Consider the following 27,397-nt stretch of genomic DNA (forward strand, 5'->3'; position numbering starts at 1 on the left):
CTTAAGAAGATTTGCATTTGTCCAAAGATAGTGAAAAAGAATAAAAGTTACTCGAAAAGAAGTCTAAAAAAGTATGGTAGAAACTAAATCATTTATCTATAATATTTTGTTCAACTTTTATGTAATACCTTAAACTTTGTAGCCCTTTCCTGAGTCATTAAATACGGAAACGATTACGGGAAAACTGGAAATTGTTTTAACGCTTATGACTCAGTTTTACTATGCATTACTGCTGCTCGCCCTCTCAGTCACTTTTTTTTATATTAAATAGTTAGTATAAAAAGGAATGCGACAAAATACAATTTCTTTAGTTCATCATCAGTAATTTATTAAGCATATATTGTACATGTTCAGATTGAAACAATACTTTTCATGTAATAAAATTTGAGAAAAAAAAATAAAATGAAAATAATTAATATTCGAAAAATTAGTGCTTAATTACACAATTCAGAAGCTTGCTTGATTTGCTTGCTTGAAATCATTTGTGCTTGTTATAATGGCTTAACCTGCTTCTTGTAATAACATATTCAAGAAGTCCTCAGTACTTCCACTAAGTTCTAAAAAAAAGACAATAGATAAGAAAAATGTTATAATTGACATTATAGTGAAAATATAAACAAAAATATTTATTTTCATTTTGCTGTTTCCGTTATGTTTCAAAACTGTATAGATAAGGTTTGTACGATAAATAAAAAGGTGAATATTGTAAGTTTTCATTTACAAGATATAAAATATTATAAGAAAATTAAACTTATTATTTTGCACTGCAGCCGGTTACCGTCCTAAGCCGTCTCAGTTTGTTAATGCCATCTAGATCTATTCGATGCAATATTTCTTCATTCATTAAGTCCCAAGCCTTGTAACCCCTTTTCTATTCTATACAACCATCATTTTCTAGATCTTCCTCATTTTTTGCTCCTCTGGTGTTTGGAAGATTATTTTTTTAACAGGATTTTCATTGCTATATTGAGAAATCTTGATCATTTCAATTTGTTAGGTTCTTCGTATACTTATTGTAATTCAAGGTTCTAACGAATTCTCCAGGTTTCGATTTTCTATTACTGAGACCTAGCATTTTTCTAAATTTTTATTTTCTTACTACTCTCTTATAAATCGTTCATTTTTCTTACTTTTCGTTAAACGCCCAACTTCTAATCTACAATAAGTTGCGAATGTTTTTTTACTTATTTAGGCGTTATTTTAATGGTTTACTCAAACAATAACGGGTGGAAATAAAAAATATTGATGGTTTGCTGCGTCTGCTTACAAAGCCAGTTATTTATTTTCAAAAAAATTTCAAAGTTGGTTTTCTATTGGGTGTACAAATTAGTTCGGTCCGTTTTTAGAAAATGGCTCTGCTGTTATGAATGTTATATAGTGACAGCTGGTTTCAGTGGTTTCAGAGAGGTTAAACATCTGTCAATAGTATTCAGCTTATATCGCTTTGAGTTTCATACAAAAACCTTGTTTTTTACTTTGTTAAATATGTCAAATTTTGCGGTAATGAAGCACCATTTGCGAGAGGTTTTATGTTTCTGCTTTAATTGGAAGAAAAGTGCAGCTGAAGCGCTTCAAATGCTTGTAGAAGTTTATGTTGACAATGCTCCAACTGATAAATCATGTAGGGAATGGTTTCGACGTTTCAAGAATGCTGAATGGTGAATAAAGAATGGTAAATGATAAATGGTGAATAGTTTTGTATACTATAAGCTACTACAAACTGGTGATTCCATTACGGGCGATTGGTATAGGCTACAATTGATTCATTTGAGCCGTGCATTACGAGAAAAAAGGGCAGAATGTGAGCAAAGACATGACAAAGTTATTCTTCTGCATAATAACGGTCAGCCTGATGTCTCAAAGGTCGTAAAAATCTATTTGGAAACGCTCAAGTGGGATATTTTACCGCACCCGCTGTATTCTTTGGACATTGCTCTTTCTGATTACTGGTTGTTCCGACGGATGCAGCATGATTTTGCAGGTCACCAGTTCACTTCTTTCGCAGAAATCGAGAATTGACTCCTAACTTGGATCTCCTCAAAAGACGAGACATTTTTTCGAGATGGAATTCGAAAATTGCCTGAGAGGTGGGAAAAAGTAGTAGCCAGTGATAGACAATACTTTGATTAATCTGTTCATTCATTTTGTTCTAAAATAAATGCATTTTTGATCTCCAAAAAACGGACCGAACTAATTTGTACTCCCAATATATAGTTACAAAAGTACCCGGTGTATCTCGAAAGCCACCACCAAGTCTAGTAGCATGGAAGCAAGCATTGAAAAAACTCATATTTGGAGAAAAAAACCTATTGGAGACAGATTAAGTGCTTAAGCTAGTTATGCGATTAGTCCCCTTGTTTTCCAAAACTATAGAGTTTGCGACCTCATGTTTTTATGCGATATTTTATTAATCCAATCAAGATATTTCAAAATATCGAATTCTACATATTTAATTATTCCTGGTACATTAAATTACATCTGAAGGTTGTGAAATTAGTTTTGTTATGATCAGTAAATTGGAAATTTTTTCAGATCTCATTGAACTCAGCCCGTTTAATTAATTTAATGCTCAATAAAATTATTTCCAAGCAAAAACCATTCTAATAATCCTAACCCATATCAACCGGTCACGGGAAACCAAAAAGTAACTTACAGGAAAATTATTTAAGTATAGCATGCTTTACAAATTTGTGTTGGAGAGTTAGACATAATTAAAATTAAACTTTAAAAAATTGGCAATAAAAGCCTGATTCATTTAAAAATCCGAATATTTTGAGAATATCCATATTTTACTGCGTTGCAAAAATAATAAAATTTTTATTTTTATTCGCATATTCTAATGCATATTTTAATGATGATTTGGAATTTCAATATTTACTAGTTTCTTTTTTACTTTATATGCATACAAAGAGAGAGACAGAGATTTCACAAAATAGAAACATATAAACGTGAAAGGAAAAAGGTTGCCGTGTACTTATGAATGTCTTGCAAAAATGATTTAAATGTATTTCCGTAATTTATTTTCTAGATTACTAGATTATCAAAAATATTGAAACGTAAAATAGAGGGATGCATTTTAAAGCACCTTCAGACTGAAATTAAGAACCGCATTTGGTTTGTCTGTTACCTTGAATTGCACCAAAAACTGGATTTACCTATAGATTAGTAATAATACATTATGCTGGATATTTCTATGTTTATAATTAACAAAAGGTGTATTTTTTAATGAAACATTTCAATTCAATATTTTTATGGAAATTATTGACATTTATTGAATAGTACAAATTATTTAACTGAATATTGCAGAACTTTAACTAAATATTGGTTGTTGGTTAGTTAAACAATGCTTTGCTATAGATTTTCCTGAATTGGATTTGCATATAGCAGAAATAATAAGGAAGACAATTAAAAGATTTTTATATTTATATACTCCTTTATAAATTTTACATTTTTATACTTTTATTTTATGACGTGTTTGTCATATGCAAATCCAATTCACTAAAATCCGTAACTAAAAGAGTTTGCGGCTTACCAACAATCTCCTCTAATATTCATGTAATAACTTATATTATAGTATGAATGTTCATAATTTCTATAAAAATCATTGACTTAAAGTGTTGTATTTAAAAGTGGACTGTTTATTAAAAGCGGACTGTTTATTAATTATAAACTTTGAAATATTCAAAAATAATATATTACCTTTCGCAAATTCAGTTTTCTGTCTAATTAAAAGCAATCGATAAATCAAATGTGGTTCTTAACTTCAGTAACTACATCTTAAAAATTTATCTTACTTCCTCCTATTTTGTGCTTCAATTTCATATTTTTTAATCTGGCAACAATTTTTGCTGGATATTTGTAAATGCATGACATTCGTAAGTAAATGAAACACTTTAAGTGTTCCTATTTTATATTTTATTTCATATATTTCTTGAATTTCTGTGATTTTCTTTATTCGATAAAATTTCGTTTGTGAATCGGTTTTCCTTTCTCTCTGTTTGCTGCTCTTTATATTATTGTATTGATATATTTTCCTTTGGTTATAGTAATACAATATCAGAAAGCATTATTTTTTGCGAATATATTCGTGTCAGCTATTTTTTTAAAACTTTTTTTGGCTTCATAGTTTTTTTTAAAATTTTTATTAAGTTGGAAATCCTGAGTTGGATCCTCCAAGTTTCCAGATTTCTAACAAGACTTTAGAAGTATGTAAATCTGTATATAAGTTGTTTAAGACTTAAATTATTACTTATGGAATGTTCTAGAAGTTTCTAGAACATTCTCTTACGTCATGTATATAAGTTGTTTAAGACTTAAGTTATTACTTATGAAATGTTCTAGAAGTTTCTAGAACATTCTCTTACGTCATGTATATAAGTTCATGCTTTTTAAGGAGAAATGGCAGTTACCATCTTCTCTGTGTATTCTAGATGTTTGTTAATAAATCTATTTTACTTGACAGCGTAAATTCTGTAATATATATATATATATATATATATATTATATATATATATATATATATTATATGTAATATATATATATATATATATATATATTATATATATATATATATATATATTATATGTAATATATATATATATATATATATATTATATATATATATATATATATTATATGTAATATATATATATATATATTATATATAATATATATATATATATATATATATATATATATATATATATATATATATATTATATATTATATGTAATATATATATATATATATATATATATATATATATATATATATATATATATATATATATATATATATATATATATATTAATTTGACCTTCGAAGAACCAAAGCAATTTTAAAAATTCCTTATACTTACCATCATCTTGAGCCATTGCTGAGAAAAATAATAACAGCAACTATTAAATCAAATTTATCCAGCATTTCTTTATTTAGAATTATTATATTTTGTTTTTTATTGAAAGAAAATTATCATTCTTAGCTTTAACAATACAGTAAAAACTATGCTTTCACACTGATATTCATAAGATATTAAATGTATCATAAATATAAATATAATGTCATAATAAACTGAAATGAGGTTTTTTATAGTAGTAATTTTTATTATAATAATAAAATAATATTTACCGTATTTTTTTTACTGTTGTATTTATTTAATTTAAGAGATTCGGTGAAAAAAATATTCATTGATGTCAAATAGTTTTTAGATAGGCATTCCTCATAAAAATGAAGAATGCCCTTGTCGTCATAAGAGAGAACTATATATCAGCATCGTATAAACAAGTGTCGAATCCATTGTTTTTCGGATCACTCGGTTATATCTTCATAAGATTTAAAAGTTTCTTGAATATACGTTCCGACTCCATTAGCACAGAGAATTTGAAAAGATTTTTAACATGAATGTCTTGTTTATTTTTGATTTTGAGGTGACTGATTATATTTTGCTCTTTCATGTTCCATTTCAATTATATTTTGTTCAATTCTATAAATTTCCTTTCATGATCTCCAGAGAAACTACTGCAATGCCGAAACTGCTGCTTAACCAATTAATTTTCCAATTCACTGCTAGATGATAATAGTTACTAAATGCATTTGGAATTTTCTTTTGCTTTCGCTCTAAAGAAAGGTCTTTAATAGTCCGAAATAATTAATCAAATAGTCTTTAAAAGTCAAAAATCTTTTAAAAAATCTTCAAAAGTTAAAATGGTATCAATATACTAGTCTATACTGATGCGAATTTCCAGAAGCACCAAACTACATAAATGACCAGAATTGGCATTAGAGAAATAACAGAGAGATATTAGAGAACGATATTGAAATAAATACTTCAAGAAATAATTAAAAACTAGTGGGCTGCGCCCTCTACTCACTAATGCTCGCCAACCCCCAAAAATTACCACGCATTCTTATATGGTTTGCTTCGCAAACCAAGCTCGCTTCGCTCACTACTGACTTAGGTACATTGCAAATGCACCAAATGCTAAGAATTCAAAACAACCATTCAAATCCATATAACAACTTTTTTTTTTAAAAAAATTACATCTTTTTAGTAATACTAAGTCTTTAAAATAAGTTTGAATTCAAATAAATGACATGTAATTCGTTAAACCAACTAGAAATGTGCTATAGTATAAAATCTTAAGATAAAATTTCTGAGACTGATATCTCTTTAAAAAGGTTAAAATTTTGGCTATAATTAAGTCTATTAAAAATTGAAATAAGTTAATTGCAATGGAAAAACCTGCATAAGCAAATAAATTCCAGTAAAACAGATAAATTCGTTATATAAATCAAAAATCTTCAAATAAATTCGTAATATATAAATTCGAAAAACGAGCTTTCGACAAAATACTAAAATCGAGATCTATCGACAAAGACTACTCACTTCTGCCTAGCTTATGCTCTCTCTGGTTATTTCAGTTTCCGTTTTTAAAAGCGCTATATGTTGAGCCATCTCAGCTAGATTTGGCATGTGACGTTTTTAGCGGCAATCATTGGTCGATTTTCTAGCGCTGCCATTCGGGGAGTTGAATGAGGCTTTTTTTTTGTCGCCGTGTAAGAGAAATATATATATAGATACATTTTCTTGCTACATTATCAACACTTTTGCGTGTTTGAACTCGATTGTAATTTTTTGAAGTTTTTTTTTTATTTTAATTCTTTTTTTAAATTTCCAGTGGATTTAGAGAAATCAGAGTCTTATTTCTGTATAAGTTTTATAGCTTAGAAGCCCGTAAAAACTAAATCTATGATAAAGAACCCTTCATGAAACTACCTTCTATTTTTTTCAATTTTAACAGATGACTTTTCATTTGAAAATCTATTATCAGGTATTAAATTCAGTTTAATATTATACAATATTCGCTAGATCTATTTGGTAAACAAAAAAATTATGCACTGTTTTTGAACTTGTATTTAAAAAAACTTACCAGCAACAATGATAGACAATGCAATGAAAGCGTAGATTATAAATTTCATTTTCTTTTATTTCAATACTGAGTTAAGTTTTGAAAGTGCAGTTTTGAAATCTTGTGTTCTTTATATAGTGGCTGAAAATGATATTGTTACACCTGTGGGGAAGTAAACAATAATTAGATTTGATTCTAACACGAAACATGGTTAATACGAAACATGGTTCTTATCTTTAAGACAATTTAACGGCATTTTTTTTTATTCCTTTCGTATCATATAAGCTGATTTCATTAATGTCTTTGATTAACAACTAATTTTTTCCTTATCATCCTCAACACACTCAACAAAAATAGAACGTTTTTAAATTTCAAATATATTGTACTCAATTGACAAAGTAAATGAACGTTAAAGATAAAATTCTTAAATAAATTAAGTTGTACCATTTTTTTAAGTTTTAAATTTGTTCAAACACTTATGTTACCCATTCTCATTTATGAAAGTTGCAGAAACTAGCGAGAACAATCACATTCATTTTTAGATTTGATAAATTATTTTTGTGAGCACATGCGTGCTTAAATAATATTATGTTGCTTTTAGATAGTATTGACAGTGATGAGTTTTAATGTAACACTCATTTTTCAATCAATTAAAGCTCTAAAATCTTACACTTAACACTCAAATAGCAAATTAAAATCAAGGAAACACTGAAAATTTACTCATAATTTTTAAATAATTAATACTTGAGTCTCTTGATTAAATTAATAAATAGTAAATTAATGCAAAAAAGTTTTTAGTTGCAGTTGTCATGAAACTAGCTAGAAAATGATTTAAATTATGTCGGAAAGCATTTTGTTATCCTTGCTTGAGAAAATCAAAATAATTGTGGGGCTAGACTGATAATGTCAACCGTCATCTATCTGACGGAGCCTTCAGATAGAATTGAGTTAACATGTCTTATATAGATACTAGTGAATTGGAATTGATTACCTGTAGTGGTAGCTATGCTACAATACTCCGACTCCAGACGTTTATTTGGGTTAGAATTTGATGAATGGATATCACTAGTTCATTCATTGCTGTTTTGTGAGACATCGGGAGAGCTGTATTAAGATTACCTGACTTGTAGTGTTAGTGGTGAGAGCCATATTAAGATCACCTGACTTTGAGCGCAATCATGAGAGCAGCATTAAGATCACGGTTGTGTGCGTGATCTCTTCTATGTTGATATTAGCAATTGAGTGTGTACAGGAACCCGTTGTGTGTGATCGAGACTGAGTACTAACAGCTACAATACTGTCCCACAAGCATTTTATTTGTGACAGAATTTGATGAATGGATATCACTTGTTTATTCATTGCTGTTTTGTGAGACTCCGGAAGAGCTATATTATGATTAACGGATTTTGAGTGCCATTGGTGAGTGCTGTATAAAGGTCACCGGACTTTGAGCGCAGTTGGGAGAGCTGTATTAATATCACGGTTGCGTGCGTGATCTCTTCCATATTGCTATTAGCAGTCGAGTGTGTAGAGGCCCCCATTGTGTCAAGGAGTTGGATTGTTAAGGAGTTGGCTTCGTACCAGGAAGATCCGGAGTTTGAAACCCAATTCGGGCATCTCTTTAGATTATCTTTCTGTTCTATTTGCCCCTGTTATATGTTGTGCAACTTATATGGTGTCCACCATAAGTGATTTTTAGAAACGTTCAATACATTACACTCAATTAGTGTTTTTTTTTTTCTTTTTCTCTTTTAGTATGACGAAATATTTTTTGTTTTACTTCTAATGAAATTCGATTCCTTGAAGAAGTGACGATATTTATCTTTATCATTTTGACAAAATTTTCACTAGGAGCATATAGCAGGAAACTGTTTCTTCGAAAACGAAGAATGTTTCGTTATATTTAAGTATCCATTTTTAGCAGTGTAGTATAAGGCACTCATATAATATGTGTTAATAATTAGTTCTGACCTCTAGTCTGAAATCAGACACAAAAACATGTTTTCTTTTAATTATAGGTGCATTTTATCTGAAAATTTCTTAACTTTCTGCTATGTGTGAGTGAAAGACATATGAGTGCGAAAGAAACACGGAGAGCATTAGCATGCAAATGCAAAGCACTTAGTACCCATCAAGTAGACGTATTTGAAAGACAATTTTAAACATTTAAGAACGAAGCATTTTTATCTCAATAGGTTCATACGAAAGATTGTTCATAACCCAAAGCAATACTGCCGACATTTGCAAAGCACTTATTAATAAATACATTTGAATAGTGAATGAATTGGTTACCGAAGATAGGTTGTAAGCAAATTAATTTATTAACTGAAATAGTATAAATAATTTGAAAACCAATAAATACTAGACCTAATTTACACTGTTAGAAATCATACTATAAAACTCCCACCACAGCTAACTTTGAAAAAAGAAAAATCATGGCTGAAAATCCTCATTAAAGTAACAAAAAATTCGAAGCAGCCTAAATAATCAAATAAATATTAAATTAATCTACATAAACACTATCATTAAAAATACCACAAAAACCGCATTTTGACCAATTTGTTGCTGAAAGGGAAACTATTATCTACCACAACAAACAGCTTTAGAAATTGCAGTCAGTGTAAGTACTACCGAAGCATCTGGGGCAGCATTGCTTCAAAACTTGGGAACTGCAGGATATTCCTGTAAAGTGCTTGCTGAATTTTATTTCAGCTGTAGGGCTTTCATGCTAATCATGATTTAGGGTTTGGGTACAATAGACCTCTGGTCGATGTGTCTGGCTCTTTGGAGCTGCCCAGCCTCTAAGCCTAAGTAGTACCGAAATACCATATTTATTTTAATTGCTTAAATTATTTCAAATTATGCAAAAAATTATAACAATTATACTCCGACCAATATATTTAAACTGGACTTAATTTAGACTGTTCGAATTAATGCTATAAAACTCTCCCCATAACATTGAAATGATAGGAATCATAACTGAAAATCACAATCAAAATAACAGACAACCATGAAAAAAAAATAAAGCTATCTAAATTGCCAAAAAATAAAAAGAAATTCAATCCATATGAACACAATCATTAAAAATACCACCAAAACCACAATTTGAGCTAACTGTTGCCAAAATAGAAACCATAATCTACAGCAACAGCTTTAGAAACTCCCAGCCTAAGCAGTAATGAAATATATTATTTCAAATCATCCAAAGAGTATAACTATTAAACTCAAATCAAAAATATGACAGTCTTGTTATACATTTGCTTTATGGTAATTTTCTAGAACTAAAATCTTTATCTAACCTTTTAATTTGCAGCAGAAAACTTTTTTTTTTCTGTACCTCTTATCTAGGAGAAGAGGACAATGAAATTTACTTCTTTTTTTGAGTTTTAATGAAACCATCTTCTCTAGGGAAAACGTCAGAGTTTTCCTATTGTTGCAAACGTTTGAAAATTCTTTTAAAGTTGCTTTTCTGGTGGAATAATCTTCAACGAAAAGCTTTGTACTCCAACTCTTCTTATTGTGAGGTAATTAGAGATTTTATTTTGCTGTTTATTTTTGCAAGAAAAATGCCAAACCTCCTTTTTTAAGTTAGACATTTCGCACAACCATTTTTTTGTGTTGTTAAGTGAAAATTATTCTTACTTAAAAAGAGTGTATAAAGTTTTGTGAAACTGAGAGTTAACACGTGAGGAAAAATGATCTTTCTGCAAAAGTTTTGACTTCATTAATCTTGAGATTTTGCAAAAATTTATAAAGCTTTTCTTCTTCCTCCCCTTAAGACACCATCATTAACTGACTTATACACAAAAAGATCTTTATTATTAGATTAAAAAGAAAGAAACTTTCTAAAATTCCCGTATTTTGCAAAAATATATGATTACCTCAGAAAAAGACTACATTATTTATGACAATTTAACATAATTTAAAATAACTAAGGTATATCAAGTATCAGAATTTTAACTTAATGATATTTTTGTGAAAATAAATTACTTTAAAATAAAGCAAATTCTATCCATTTTTTTCAAGGTTTTACTTACAATAAAATCTCAATGCATTTATAAAAATTAGCTCCTTTATAAGCAATTTACCTTAATTATGTATGTAGTTTTATCCATTATTAATTCAGTGTCTAGCGTTAAACATAACGCAGCTTTTGATAATTATTTAAACAGCGCTTTAATTATTATAAAAATAAAACAATTTAAGAAAGTGATTTTCATTCTTCTTTTTATAACCTTTGCATGTTTTACATATTTTAAGACTAGTTTTTTATAGGACAGAAGCTAAGAAAAATTTTACTCAATGCGATGTACAGAGCTCCAAGAAAACGGATCACCCTGAATAACTTTTGATCTAATGAATTTTAGAAATGTCGTATATTGAAAATTCGATTTCTCAAGAATTATTCAACCAATTTTGCTCAAATTTTTTGATATGTAAAAATACATACTTTAAATTGATGTAATTGTATGCCTTATAATTCAAAATTTTTTACTATTAAATGAAAAATGATAAATCTTTGCTAAAATTTATTTCTTCCACGGATTTATTTTTAGACAAACGAGTTTTATAATTATGCAAAAATATTTCTTAATTCATTTAAAAAAAGATCGAAATATGGCGAAATTCACAAAAAGGAAAATTAACATTAAGGATTTCAAACTTTGAATCACTCTTTTGATTTAACTATGAGGACCATATTTCCCAGATTACGGCTGACCCCTCTACATTTGGTGGTCAGAAATCCAAATCCCATGAAAAGAAGGTATGTTTATTCAGAGAAAGTGCGTTTTTGTGTCTCTGATTTCGGAACCTAATATATCATTTTCACTTATTAATTAGCAGGTTTGAGAACACCCCGGATGACCATTGCTAGAACGTGAAGATCCGATCATTAGATCAAAAGTTATTCTGGGTGGTCCGTTTTTTTTCGCACTGTACAATCACTTGCTTTCGGCTGGATCTGTATATGAAACTATACCGATCTTATAATCGTTATAATATAAATAAAATACGCGATAGCTATTAAAAATTTTCTATGACAGTTTGATTTTAAAGCCAGCATATTGTCTCCGTAATAAATTAGAAATATATTTTTTAAGCTGATTGTAATTACCTTATAAATCAATTTTACATATTTCCGCTTTCTCTTATGTCTAAGATTAGCTTGATTAGGACTATCTATTAAAGACTTGCGCAGTATCTAAGTTAAATCTAACATCTAAACTTCAATGCTCCAATGGGTGCTCATAGCGAAATCAAATTATTTGTTTACGTTAGACAAGGCTAAACTTAAATAAAACCGCTTTTTTAACTTACTCGTTTCTTAAGTTCATTGGATCATATGAACTCTAGTAATAACCCAGTGAGACCTAGGTATCTAACAAAAACTAATTGCTTACGTTAGATAACATGTCAAATTACGATTTTAAGACACGTGTTCTTGCTGCTTTCGTAACAAAAAATAAGTTAAAAGATATTTTGTAATTTAATTTGAATCGAATTATGATTTTGTAAAGTGTTGTAATTACTATATTCTGAAATGTATTTTTGTGGAAAATATTTCATTGCCTAAGCGAGGCAACAAATATTTACTAGCAATTTTGCAATAACAAACTTGATTTTAATGTTATTAAAACATTATTACTGAATAAAATGCGATAGTTTGTAGTTGTGAGATTCGGAACTATAAAAAGGAAAAAACTAAATCTTGGGACAGGGAGAACGATTAGACTTTCCCCCTAAGATAAAGAACAAACAGGAACTGATTTTTCTTTTTTTGGGGGAGGGGAGGGATTGAATATGAGAGGGCATAAGTTGTGCTCGTATATGTTGCGTTTGTGATTTACACTTTTTGTATTTAATTTGCCACTTTAAATTTGCTGTGGTACAAAAAAAATATTTTTATTTGTTTTCCTCTGGCTGGAATCCTCTGGCTACTATGGGCACCAATCAAAATTTCATCGAGATATTATTTCTTTTACTAATTAATTTTCTAATACGTAAAGATATGTAAAATAAAATATGAACAATGTAACATAGTAAAACAATACTGACAAAAACTTTTTCGAAATAAAGAAGCATAGATTTTCCTTTTAAATAGATGTAAGCATAGATTTCCTTTTATATAACCAGAAGATCATATTTTTAAATGAAAATAATAAAAACAGTGTTGTGAAATACGTAATAAGATTTTATGTCCTCAGAGATATCATAAAAGGTCATCTAAATTAAAGACATACTAAAACTTTTTATTAGAATAGTGTTTGCCTAATATTCTGCAATCTGTAAAGCATCAGAACAATAACATTTAAGAGTCGGTAATAAGACATTCGATTCCTTTTACCTACTCGAATCGAAAAGTTTCTTTTACATACTCTGTCACCAATAAACTGAAGGAATAAATATTTAAAATGACTGTCTAATGTAGGTAAATGTATGTCAAAACTTCTCCAGTATTTGAAGAATATTGAAAAGATTTTTCAACATCTTTTTTCATAATTATCTTCATTTATTTTCCAAATCATTTTTATTTGTAATAAATAGACTAAGTATTTTGTAGACACAGCAGGCCATGTAAAAATTTCGAGATTTTTTGAGCCCTGATATATTTTGTGGTCCAAAATGTAGTTTAACCGGTAGACGAAATCCGTTAAACACAGAAAAAAAAGTTAAGAATTTGATCAAGTATAAACTATTATTTTAATAAAAATCATTTTAGCCGTTTAAACTTAGAACATAAAAAGTTTAAAACACTTTGGATAAAAATAGTGTTTCTAAATACAGTAAAATACAGTAAAATATTACAGAAATATACAGAAAGTATCAAACCACAGTTTCCGGAAGTATCAAACAGTAGAAAGAACCAGTACTCACGGTGCTGGAACATTTTACCGCAAAATATATTTTTACCAGAACATGTTGCGAAAGAAAAATGTGATATACCATAATTTTTACATTAATAACTACAGTAAAATCTTTGAATCACTCTAATTAAATAAAAATTACTGCAAAAATATCGGTAAAATGGAATTTACGGTTGATGCTTTCGAAATGCCGGTACTTTATACAGTAATTTGCTCAAGAATATTTTCTTTGATATAGTTTGTGGTAGAATACAAGTCAGAGGGCCTAGTAAGCATGTAATTATTAAAAAAAACTACATTTAAAACTTTGAACTCTTTAAAAATATATATTTATTTGGTTTTTACACATTAAGCAACTGCAACATTTATAAGTTAATTATACTTAATAATTTAGCTCTTTTCCACAAATCAATTTGAAAATAAAATAATACAAAAGTACAATTTGATTAGACGATAATCTTTAAGAGAACATTTCAATATAAAAGGAATAATCAAGTTATACAATTGATAAGTATTGCTAATTTCCCCCTGTTTTCGTTGTATCTTACAAAGAATTTTAAGTTTTATTAAAGTTAGAGCAAAATGCTTGTGCAAAATAAAAATAAAATTTTTTTTTTAAAAAAGTTACCAGTACAATTGAAATGATAATTTATTTTTCTGATACTAAAAATCAAATTGCCTTTTTTTATTCTTGTTTTTGCTTTTGACATTGACCACATTTTAAATAAAACTGTTGGTTTCTATAAGGATCTGAAGCTTGCAGCTGTCAGAAATATGAATTTAATCATACAATTGCATAGAAACTTTATAATAACAATATTTGTATTAATGGAATGAAAATAAATTATGAACATGAGTTACATAATAAATTTATAAAAAAAATTAAAATTTTATATATAAGAGTGCTGATGTAAGAAGGTACTACATGTATTGAGATTTGTAAATACACAGGTTGATCACCTGAGTTTGACCATTCTCTTAATTTTCGAAGCGTTGCAAATATATTAAAAAATTGCTGTTTTGGTAAGTAATAATGGCTATGGGCTACAAACAGGTTTCGCTTACAGCTCCACCTTCACGGAAACTGCGTAGAATACATGAATATGTTGAAAGCGTTACGAGAAGAACGAGATGGAAGAAAAAATAAGGTGCGAAGTTGTTAAGCATCATTAGTTTGCCAGGAAAATGCAACTTCGTGGACATTATTGTTAAGATGAAACGCATATTTCTTTATTCGAGATTTCCTAAACTGTGACGAAATGGAAACAATTCTAGAAAATAAGATAAAAACAACTAAAAATCAAAAGTAACTTTCATTTTCGATATTTAATTTTCTCTTTTTCGTGCAAGGAATATAAAGGGATCTCGTAAAAACTAGCTTTTTCCCAAGTTTGTTTCTTCACATTGTAGGAAATAGCGGAAAAACAATAGCATATTTTTAACTATTTTTTTCGCAAGGTACCCACTTTAACCAAATTGATGATCTATTCCCATCCTCGTACTGTTTACGAGGTAGGAGTTAATTCCACAGTTTTCTCCCAGATGGCGTTGTATCTCGCGACACACAGCTATTTTATTATGCCCAATTGCCAACTATATAACTATAGCCGTAGTTTTTGTCCCCAGATGGCTCTGTGTTTTTTAACACATAACTATTTTACTATTCTTAAATTCCACTTTTATGTACCGTGGGCGAAGTATTTTTGTAGTGACGCTGTGTCTAACAACAATTTGCTATTTTATAATGCTTAAATACCTATTTTATAACTATAGGTGTAGTTTTTCCCCATATGGCGCTGTGTTTTGTAACGCATAGCTGTCTTAATATGTCCAGATACCACTTTTATAACTATAGCTGATACAGTTCTATATTTAAGAAGAATGATAGAGAATTTAATAAGCACCTTGCAAATATAAAATAGAGATTTTGAAAATTGTAAGCATTTTTTTTCTGCGAATTACAATTAAACTCATTAAATCTCTAAATTAACTCTTAAAGTCTCCCTAATTTTCGATTCTTTCTAAATATAAGTCTTCCAATGAAACATTTCATTGGATATATACATATGTATACATGGGACATAATAGCATTTTTGAAAATATGATAGCATAATGTAAAAATTATTTCATATTTAATGATATTAATATTTAAAGATTATTTAATATTTAATCACCTATACAAACACTTTAATGACTAAGGTCGAAATAAATTTTTGAAGCAGAAAATTGAACACTGAAACCAAAAAAAAAGGATAATAAACATGAAAATCGCATCAACATATTTAAAGATCTTAATAATTTGATAATTATTTTTCTCTTTTTATTAAAAAATAAAACTAATATCCTCAACGAAAAGCTAGTGAGCAGCAGGCTTTGCTTCAGAAGAAGAAAAAATAACAATTAAACCCAAATTAACCATCTTGCCGAGATCAAGAAATTTTTCATATCTTTAAAAAACTGGAAAAAACTAATTTAAAAAAAAACACACACACACAGCGCAAAGCCGATCGATCTTTGTAAAGTCATGAATTTCTGAATATGATGCTTTGCTTTAATACAGCACTTTGGCTGCAATGACTAGTGAAGTAAGATTAATGATTTTACTTGGAAAGGTTATTAATTTTGAAAGGGAGTATTTTTATGCTCGTAAAATATTTTTTGCATTGTTCTTACCGCCCCCTTCTTTGGCGAGCATTCCTGACACTGATCTATGTTCAAAAACTAAATTAAAATAACATCAGCGTATAATTTCTGGGAAAATGTCAAACAAAATAAGTAATTGTGATAGAGCATATGTTGAAATTTTTCCCTTTAGGTAACGGTCAGTTACACTGTTCACCAAGCGTTAAAGATTTATGCTCGATTATTTTGTTTAACTGAAACTAATGGGAGAAAATTCCTTTCTTTTCCTTTTTTATCAACTGTTGCTTGTTTTTTATAGCAGCTTTCACAGATTCAAGAGAAAAAGAAAAAGCCTGAAAATTTTATTATTAAGTTTAGTGAAAAAAATTGAAACTCTAACTAAAAATATTCTGTAGTAGTCTACGATTTTTGTGCTTTTTTTTCTTTCTTCCATTTTTTTAAAAAATTAAACATGATATCTAAAATATATGATAGCACCATACCAAATCTTCAGAGACATTAGTTTAGTATGATCTAATGACTATTTTTTTCAGGAAGTGAAAATTTTATCATCGGGAAGCCAATTTTGTTTTAATTAAATAATTTTTTACCTTGTGGCCTGCATTGTATTTAAATCTACGAGATAGGGGAACAATTGCAATAAATCTATTACGATGATAAAATTTTCATTTCCTGAAAAAAATAGTCATTAGATCATACTAAACTAATGTCTCTGAAGATTTGGTATGGTGCTATCATATATTTTAGATATCATGTTGAATTAAAATTGAGAAAATTGAGCCCCAACTGCACTAAGAAATAGGAACAACCATGAAAACATTACAATGTAAGCAAAATCACAACGTACTTGCATTGAGGATATTTTATGTTTGCATTGAGGTCAGTAAGCGTTTAGAACTCTGTACAAACACACTGAATTCTAGCTCCTGTGGCTTCATCGTAAGGAGAAGCTCACACCACTAGTGGAGAGCTGGTATAATGAGTTGAATCCTGGTAGGCGAGAAAACAATCAGTACATATCCCTGAAAATCAAGCTAAATGCTTAGTCATGGTTGGTTGGTGTGATGTGCCTTGGAAATCGAAGCAGAAAGCCAATGTAAAAAAAAAGACCCTGAACTTGTTAAAAAAATAGTTATATTAGACATTCCAATAAATCTTCTTCCAATTTAAAATAAAGCAGATAAATTGAAAAATTAATTAACAGAGAGAGTCAACTTCTAGTTATAATTGGAGGAAAAATAAGGTTGTTAGAACCATTGTTTCTATTACGCTTACCAACTGAACAAAATTCCTTAAGTCTGCGGAAAAGTCAGTTACATCCAGAAATTTTCTAGTAAAAGAATGAAATGAATAGGAGGATAAGAAATATAATTTTACTACGTTTGCCTATTGAACGTGATATTTTTTATTGTTTTTTAAAAGTCAATGTTAGAGTAAGACAGACCCTGCAATTTTCTTTGTTAAAACATGGGAAAATAGGGATACTACTAATGTCTGGTTAACAAGATGTCTAACAAGATGCAAAGATATCAATTTCAGAGGAGGTTAGATCCATATCTTTTCTTGGTAAAAATAAAGGGGTTGCAAGAGACATCATGTTTACTACATTTGTCTATTGAACAAAATATTTGGTATCTTTAGAAAAGTCAATGTTAGAGTGAGACAGATCCTGGAATTTTCTTCGCTAAAACGTGAGATTGAAGGGATACTACTACTACCTGATGAACAAAATGTCTAACATCTGCAGGAAAATCAATTTCAGAGTGTATTTGACCCAAATCCAGAGCTTTATTTAGTGAAAATAAAGGGGTTACCAGAGATATCATTTTGCTACGTTTGTCTATTGAACAAAATATCTGATATCCACAGGAACCTATCAGTAAAACCTTCATTTTTACTACAAGTATTTATCAAGTAAAAAATTTATTATTAACTTTAATTTAGACAGCAATTTTTCTTTTGGATTCTTCAATGTTAAGAAGTGTGTAATTTAATCAGTATTTTAAAATATAATGAAAAATAGAGAAGAGTCGTTTTACTTTTTACTTTATATAAAACTTATGGTTAATAAATTAATAAATAAGAGTTTAATTATTTTTCATAAAAAAAGTTTTCAATTAATGGTTCTTGAAATTATCTAGATTAATTATCGCTGTTTGATACTAACGAAAATTTTTTCACGCAAGGAAAATCAATTTGTTTATTTATAAACTGAGTTCAAAAATTCGTAAAAAAAGTTTTCTCTATTATACTGTTTACTTTTATTTGGGAGCAGTTTTTTTCTCTATTTACTTGAATAAATTTTTAAATAGAAAATACTTTCTCTAAGTAAAATATCTCATTTAATGTTATAACGATAAACTTTCAAATTAACATATCTGATTTAGTACTTAACAAGCTGAATATATAAACTGAATTTGTACAAACTGAATATTTCATTTAAAATGTTTCTTTCAAATTTTTTAAAAGCATTATATAATGATTCGCTTCGTTAAATATCTATGCAACCTTTAGTTATAAGAAAAAAAAATTCGAAATATTTTTTCGTAACTTTTATTCGAAAAGGAAATCTCATTAAATTATATGTATTTCTTAAAAAAGATTGTTTCTTGGAATGTTATTCTTATTCTGAATTCCGTTGAAATCAAATAGAGAAATTTAATCTTCTTTATAACCTAGTAATAACTAAATCTGCTTAAGAAGAAGAAAATTTTGATGATATATTTTATTTAAAACTTAGTGTTTTTAAATTTTAGGATATATTCATGAATTATTAAAAAAATAAACTATAAAATAGAAATATAGTTAATCGTAAATAAAATTATATAATTTGATTTTAAATTCGAAATTGTTCTGTTGAATATTTCTGTTTTATTTATTAGTATTTTTTAATAAATCTGTGACATTAAGTCACAGCCTAATTTTCTAAATATCCTGTTTTTTTTAATCAAAAATACTAATTCTTTCGACTTAATTTATAATTTTGTAATACATTTTTATTTCATCATCTTTCTTTAGCCCCTTAAGCGGTAGCGCAATTTGGACATTCTCCCCCTAAAATTCCTTACCAGCTCCTTGAAGAGCCCCTTTCTTTCGAGAACTTTCCACCCTTTTTCGTTTCTGAGAATTTCGCACTGGTTGTCGGCATCTTTCATCTCCGCGTGTATGTTGTGTTTCTCAACCGTAACTTTTAACGTATAATCAATTTTTCGTCTCAACTCGTGATTTTTAGATAATTTAACTTTAACTTGCACAACATGCACTACAACTTCAACTTTAAGTTTTTGTATCTTATAAAAAGGAAGAGCGCGAAAGACGAGAAGCTTTCGATAATTTGATGGTCAATTAATTTGCGGCCCTCCGCTTAACGGAGTTTTGATATTTTTTTGCTCCCACCTCCCTGAGGTGGAGAAGCTTTTTTTTTTGGGAGAATGGCTTCCTTGCGCCATCTTTATTTGTTGTTTTGTTCTCTGTAACTAACTCATCTACCGCCATGTTGTAAATCTACTGTCCTTTTTCATTGTCTCGGATTAACGTCTACTAAAGAATTTTCCTGATAAATCTCCAGCTTTTAAGATGATCCGATGACCAGCCACCGCCAGTGATGGAAATCCTTCACAGTCATTTTCTAACTTCATGATCAGGATATTTCCTGCTGGTTAATATCTTCAAAAAAATCTCAAAAAGAATGTCGGCAGCTTTTCCTTTTTCGAGAATAAGTCCAATCTCCTGTTCCAGTTATCACTAGTTACCACATTTTTAGGATGTGCCATTGATGATTCCTTACCTGATGTGCCTCAATATGATGATTTTTAATATGTTTTTCTCCAATAAAACAACAAAGATTTTTTTTTCAAAAAAAGAACTGGACTAATTCATTTTCACTAACCAAGGTTTTTTTCTGTTTGTTTCATCCAAGACTCAGGTAGCTTCTATGGAGAAGGAGGTATGTTTTTGAATATACTTGTTATCTTCTGGAACTTATTTTTGAAGAAGAAAATTTACTATTCCTTATGGGTTACAAAAGTGTTGCGACACCACTTCAAAAAATGTACTAACTATATGTTTCACCCGGCCATTAATTTTTAGTTTTTTTTCTTTCTAAATTGTTATCATTTTTGCAACTTTTCATTTTTATTCTATACCCAACCGTAACAGGGCATCTGGTGCCGTTCCGCTTTTCGGTTGGTGTATATAGTTTTAACTATATTTATTTTGACCAGTGATTTCAAATTAAATTTTTTTACTATGAGTAATGTAAGATATTATTATTCAATGTTTAATACAATTAATTTCAATAAATTTCTTTAAGTTTGGAGTAGGAAATGAACTGTTTATTTCAATAGTTTTTGATATAATAGCCAAATAAACAATAATAATTTATGCAATGTAATCAAATTTTTTTAATAGACTTTATGTTTTGATTAGTTAATTAATATCTTGTTTTGGTTATTTACTAATTTGTTTCATACAATAACCAAATAGATAATTTTTTTAAGTTGAGTAAATAATAATTATTTGTCATAATTTCTGTAATTGAATATTACAATTGTTTTATAATAGTGAGTAAAAATAACGATTTTGATTGGGATGATTAATCTAAATATTTTTTTGATTAAATAATAAGTAGTAATTGGATAAGATTTGGTAAATAATTTTTCATATAACAATTTAAAAATAAGATTCCTTTTATTTTATAAAATTGATGTTTACATAATTTATTTAAAAAAAAATTTTTTTTCACAGCAATTGGCTAAAATAATAATTATTATTTAATATTTGGTAAATTTTATGTGAACTAAATATTTTGCTTCTTATGCTTTTGAGTCAGGTCATGTTTGATAATTTAATTGATTATTTTGTTGAAAGGTTATTGAATTGATTTTTAATATGAATTGCCAATGTCTTACTCTCCTATATTGATAAATTATTAGTGTTCTAATCTATTATACTACAATTACATATTTATGATTAACTTGTTTTTAAAATTTTTTTGGGTATTTATTTGCACTTTGAAATAATTAATGACAATATTGTTTTTTCTAATGGTTGATATTTCTTGTTTATGCAAGTATATCGTTATATGATTAACAGTAATTTGAAGGGTTACCTAATTTTTTAATTGTGTTTTTCTTGATACTTAAATTTATTATATTTCAATGTGTACATTATTTTCATGAGGTTATCAAAAGGTTACAATTAGTAATAATACCTGTGTAATTGATACTATCATTATTTAATTTTTTTCATTAGATGACCCCAATTCAAACCCGTAATAGAACGTATTCTAATCCAATAATTATGCCTGACAACGTAAATAACATAGAGGCCAATAGGCAAACCCCTAAATTCAATTTCAATAGTCCAGAATTTTCTGGAAATTCTCAGAATGTAGAGTGGTTCCTGAACCAAATTAAAGATCTAGTAAAATTAAATCAGTTTGATAATGCGGCTGCATTATACTTGTTAAAATCAAAATTGTCTGGGGCTGCTCTCACTTTTTTTCAGAATTCACCTGAATGTAGGGTGGTCACAAAGTTCGAGGATGCATGTCAGCTGCTTCAAAATTTTTTCAAACAAGAAGATTCTTCCTCGGCTGACTTGGCAAAATTTCAGGCAATCAGCCTTTTGCCCTCTGAAACTATCAAAAATTTAGAATATAGGATAGATTCTCTTGCCCATAAGGCATATAACTTTATTAATGACCAATCAGCTTTGTCTCGGATAAAAGCCATGCAGTTCCTATCTGCAATCCCTTTGCACCTTAAGGAGACTATTCTCATTGAGGGAATACAAGATTACCGCGAGATGGTCAAAAGGGCCAATCATATCGTGACAATACAGCAATCTTTAGCTGGATCGGCTACTCCTTTAGTCGCAGCTCATGCGGTGACTCAGTGTGCTTCTGCTGCACCTGATCAGCTCACCTTAATTTCAAAACAACTCGAAATGCTGACAACTAGAATTGAGACTATGCAGTCTAGTTGTAGTATATGTCAGAAATCCCACAGCACTAAATTATGTCCCCTTTTACTTCACCCTGTACAGAACCAGGATCGGGTTGGACATGAACAACCTCGCCCAACTCCAAACCTTCACTGTGTTTTCTGTAATAGGTCTGGGCATATCATGAGTGAGTGTCGAACGTATCTCAGACATTTAAGACAACATTCATTTGGGCCATTGGCGATGCATTCTTTTCCGCCACAGTTCCCCATGGTTTCTCCCAGGTTCACTGCACCGCAGTATCCACCGCCACCGATTCCTAGTCAAAATGAACAATTTAGACCGAGGGTTAATAATACTAATTATAGAGGTAACAATCCTTTAAACTCTCGCAGGAGGCAGTAGGGGATGGCCCTGTCTTCTCATCCACCAAACCATCCAAAATTTTTGATATAAATGAGTTTATGTCAAAATCGATGCATAACTCAAATGTTACCATTAGGGAGTTTTTGACTAACTGTAACTATAAAGAAAATATTGAACACATAAATATTGTTTCACATGAAATTAATCTTCCTACAATTGCTTCTAGCTTTAAAAATGTTAATGTAAATTTTCTACTCGATAGTGGGTCGTCAGTCTCATTATTGACATTAGATACTTTCAATGCAATCAGGGCTCATAATAAAGTAAAATTCTTATCAAGAAAAGTCCAAATAAGAACAGTTAATTCTCAGCTACAATTCTCGGCTTGTGCTGAAATTTCCTTTAAAATCCATAATAATTTTTTTCGACATCAATTTTTTATTGCAGATATTAAGAGTGATACTTTTCAGGGAATTCTAGGTTTTGATTTTCTAAGAACACATAATGTTCTTATTAACTTCCAAGACGAGTTGGCGCAATTTAGTAATTTTTGTATTCCTTTAAATAATTTTGATAAGTTAGCTTCTAATCATACCAATAATGAACAGATTGATGTAGTTTTAAAAAAATAAACTCACAATTGAGCCAGGCGAGACTGCCATTGCCCATTTAAGAATTAATTCTTTTGCTAATCAAACAAATAAAGAAGTGTATTTCACACCTACTTATAATTCAAAGATATTAATTCATCCTTCTATTAATGTTGTTGATAATAAGTCTTTTAATACAATAATCCAAAATAATTCTGATAACACTGTTCATTTAAATAAAGGCTTGAATATAGGTTATATTATTTGTAATTTTGTTGTCCAAAATAGTAATGATGGTAATAATGTAGATTTAAATGATTGTACTCATCTAGAACAGTGTAATTTAATTACTGCTTCTCAGGATATTTTAAATTTAAGAAAAGATGAACTAAAATCTACTGATTTTGATTTAGCACATTTAGACACTGATCAAAAATTAATTCTTCAAAACATTTTATTGGAAAATTTTGCTGCATTTTCTAAAACCATAAAAACTTTAGGATGTACTGATCGTGTGGTTCCCTCTTTAACATTGAAAAATGACAATGCAATAAAAACCTTACCATTTGAAATTCCATACGCTTTAAGGGATGACATTAAACAAGAATTAGATGAATTAGTGGAAGCCGGGATTATTCATAGGCATGTTAGCCATTGGGCTGCTCCACTAGTCTTAGTCAAAAAGAAAAACTCAGAAAATAGCCAGGGAAAACCTAAGTATCGTTTAGCTTTGGACTTAAGATTACTTAATGCAGTGGTAGAAAGCTCCACTTACCCTTTGCCTAAAATAAGCACTATAATTAATGAAATTTCTTCATATAAATTTTTTCACAAAGTGTGATATTCGAGAAGCCTATAGGCAGGTTATGCTTCCTGAGCACCTACAGGACATACTAACTTTTACTACTCCTTTTGGATCCTTCGCTAATAGACGACTCGTTTTTGGCCTCAAAACGGCAGCGAGTACTTTCCAGGCTTTAGTAGACCTAATTATTGAGGAATTAAATACTGAGGGTATTAAAGGTATCCACGCTTATCAAGACGATTTCCTAATCGGAGCAAATTCCTTTGAGGAAATGACTAATAGAATATCAGCGTTACTTAAAATTTTAACTAAATACAACTTAACTTTAGCTCCTAATAAATGTTCTTTCTTTAAAGATTCTGTTGAATATCTCGGTTTTGTAATTTCCCATAAGTGTATAACCCCTACTTCATCCAATATAGCCAAAATTACTTCATTTGCTACCCCTCGTAATGCCAAACAGGTTAAGAAGTTTATAGGTGTGTGTGGCTTTTATCGCCATTTAATTCCAAATTTCGCCCAATTAATTGCTGTGTTGACTAAAGTTGCTACAAAGCAATCTAAATTTAAATGGAATGACGAACAACAGCGGGCATTTGATGCATTACAGAATGCATTTTTTTCGAAACCTTTTGTTCAGTTACCAGATTTCAGTAAACCGTTTTTCCTAAATACTGATGCGAGCAAATTAGGCATTTCAGCAGTTTTGATGCAGGAGCATGAAGGATCTCTTCGCCCTGTCTCTTTTTTTAGTAAGGCTTTGTCCAAGTCTGAGAAAAACTATCCCGCCATCAAATTGGAGCTATATGCAATTTTTAAGGGTATTACAGCATTTAAATCTTACCTCTATAATAGAAATTTTACAATTCTGAGTGATAGTAAACCTCTAAAACATTATCGCAAGGTTACATCACCTGCTGATATTATCACACGTTGGTTGCTTGCTTTGAGTGAATATACCTTTGAGTTTATACATATACCTGGTCATGAGAATGTGTTAGCCGACTGGTTTAGTCGTTCTCCTGATCCAAATTTTTGTCAACCTGCTTTAAATAGTAATGATTCTGAACTAATTTTACCTTTCACTGATATAAATGAAGACCATGTAATTCATGCTTTAACTAATAATGACTCCCCTCTTGAAATTTCTTTAGACACATTTAAATCGGAACAATGTAAAGATCAAAATATTCAGGAAATTATTTCTCTTTTAAACAATCCCACGTTAATTAATCAATCTAAGACTGAACATTTCTTTTTAAATGATGGTATATTAATGTATGCCACTGAGGTTTTTCCTCATAAACACAGAATTGTAGTTCCAAATTCATTAAAATCTAAAGCGTTAAATATTTGTCATGTTTCCCATTCTGGTATTCAAAAGACGTATGAGCTTGTGTCTAAAAGATATTTTTGGAAAAGTTGTTACAGTGATACCTGTAATTATGTTAAGTCTTGTGAATTATGTATTAAACATAAACAGTCTGCGAGCAAGCCTGCTCCTTTAAAATCAATGTGGCTACCTCAGAGGCCTGGACAATTTGTCTCAATGGACATTGTAGGACCCATTAAAAATTGTGGATATATTTTAACTTTCATAGATCATTTCTCTAGACATTTAATTTTAAACCAACTAGTCAATTTAACCACTGAGACTGTTTCTAAACATTTAATGAATTATATTACTCATTATGGTAGAATGTTATACCTATTAACAGATCTAGGCACTCAGTTTAAAGCTGAGGTTTTTGAATTAATCAATAAAAAGTTAGGCATAAAATTAGCCCATAGCAGTGCTGCTCATCCTCAAAGTAATGGAATGAGTGAACGCATTAATCAAGCTATTAAGTCTTCTGTTTTAACTTTACATGAGAAAGGTGTGTCATTTGCAACCAGCTTATTAATTCACCAAAATATATACAATGGTTCAATTCACTCTTCAACCAAATTCACCCCTAACTTACTTCATTTTGGTCGTAATTTGGCCTTAATTTTTGATTGTTTTGAAACTAGTGTTGAACCAATACATTTGGATAAATCTCACTATTTATTGGAGACCTTGAATGAACTCAATATTGCATATGAAAATGCTTACCATAATTCTGAACGAGCTCAAGTCAAACAAAATTCGAGACAAGGTGCGAAAGCAAAATTAAGATCACTGAATATTGGTGATATTGTCTATTTAAAACATACTAATGTGTTTAAACCTAAATTTGATGGTCCGTTTACTATTTTGTCAAAATTTAATGATGTGGATTATGTAATCCAACTTTTGGACAATACAAAGGCACCTAAACTAACTGTTCATATAGACCGTTTACGTCTATGTCCTCATAGGAGGCAAAATTTGCTTTTTCATCCCTCTTTGGATACCTCCCCTAGTGTAATTGATAGTGATATCACTCTCCCTAAGGCTTGTCCTTACAATTTAAGAAGTAAATAATTTTTTTCTAATAAATTTTGTTTGAATGTAACATTGTTATGTGTGATGGGTGTTATTTGGGTGTCGGTGTATATGATGCTGGCCGTCATATCCGCGGAACATCGGGATCCTGTAGTACTTGTCAGGCAATACCAGTGATTTTTTTTGGTTAAATTTTTTTGATATACAGTTCTTGTAACTAATTTTGTCAATAATTCTAACATTTTTTTAATTGAATGAGGTATTCAAATTGTGATATGGTTTGTATGGTGGATGATGAGCAGTGCCCTCATTTTTGCGACTCTACAAACTTATAACTATGGGTTCGTGTTTGTGGTTGTTCATGTCTAACTGTTTGCAATTTTTTTAACAAATATTTCATGTTAATATTTGTATTTTTTTAAATTACTTAAACACATAATTGTAATTAATTAATGACGTCTGATTTTCGAATGCCAAATTTTTTTGTTTTTCGACCCTGTAGTTCTGTACAGTATTTTTTTTTCCTTTTCTAGTATGTCATAAGTCACTCTTATTACATACAAATTTTTTTGGATTTTTTGCAGAGTGTGAATTCTCTTTGCATAATGATATATAAAAGTACACCTCATTGTACATCTCAAGGTGTCACAACGTTTGTTATGATTTTTTGATTGTTTTGTGTTATGTTGTTTTATACAAATTGTTGATGCTGAATTTGTTAATTGTATATTGTTCACCAATTTTTGTTAGGTAATGCTTTTTGTAAGCAATGTGTCAAGGCCTTGTTTGTTTTTGTTTTGTTTTAGCAGTTTTTTTTGGTCAAAGTTCTGTGAGTCAATATGTTGTTTTTTAAGTGTTAAAATTCC

At 29.4% G+C, this 27,397-nt stretch overlaps 1 long non-coding RNA gene across 1 annotated transcript in view; it reads right to left on the reverse strand.

Moving 5' to 3' along the window:
* Window positions 1-302: 302 nt before the first annotated feature.
* The window catches only part of LOC122269293 (uncharacterized), a 55,305-nt gene continuing 28,210 nt past the window's right edge, over window positions 303-27,397 (reverse strand). Inside the window, exons 2-4 of the long non-coding RNA XR_015435567.1 lie at window positions 6,930-7,070; window positions 4,859-4,876; window positions 303-557 (exon numbers count right to left, since the gene is read on the reverse strand). This is a non-coding gene — a long non-coding RNA (uncharacterized LOC122269293). The remainder of the gene's footprint in view (window positions 558-4,858; window positions 4,877-6,929; window positions 7,071-27,397) is intronic.

Source organism: Parasteatoda tepidariorum, chromosome 7, assembly GCF_982258835.1.
Source record: "Parasteatoda tepidariorum strain Cologne lab strain chromosome 7, Ptep-v5.0, whole genome shotgun sequence".
In the NCBI taxonomy this organism is placed as follows: Eukaryota; Metazoa; Arthropoda; class Arachnida; order Araneae; family Theridiidae; genus Parasteatoda; species Parasteatoda tepidariorum.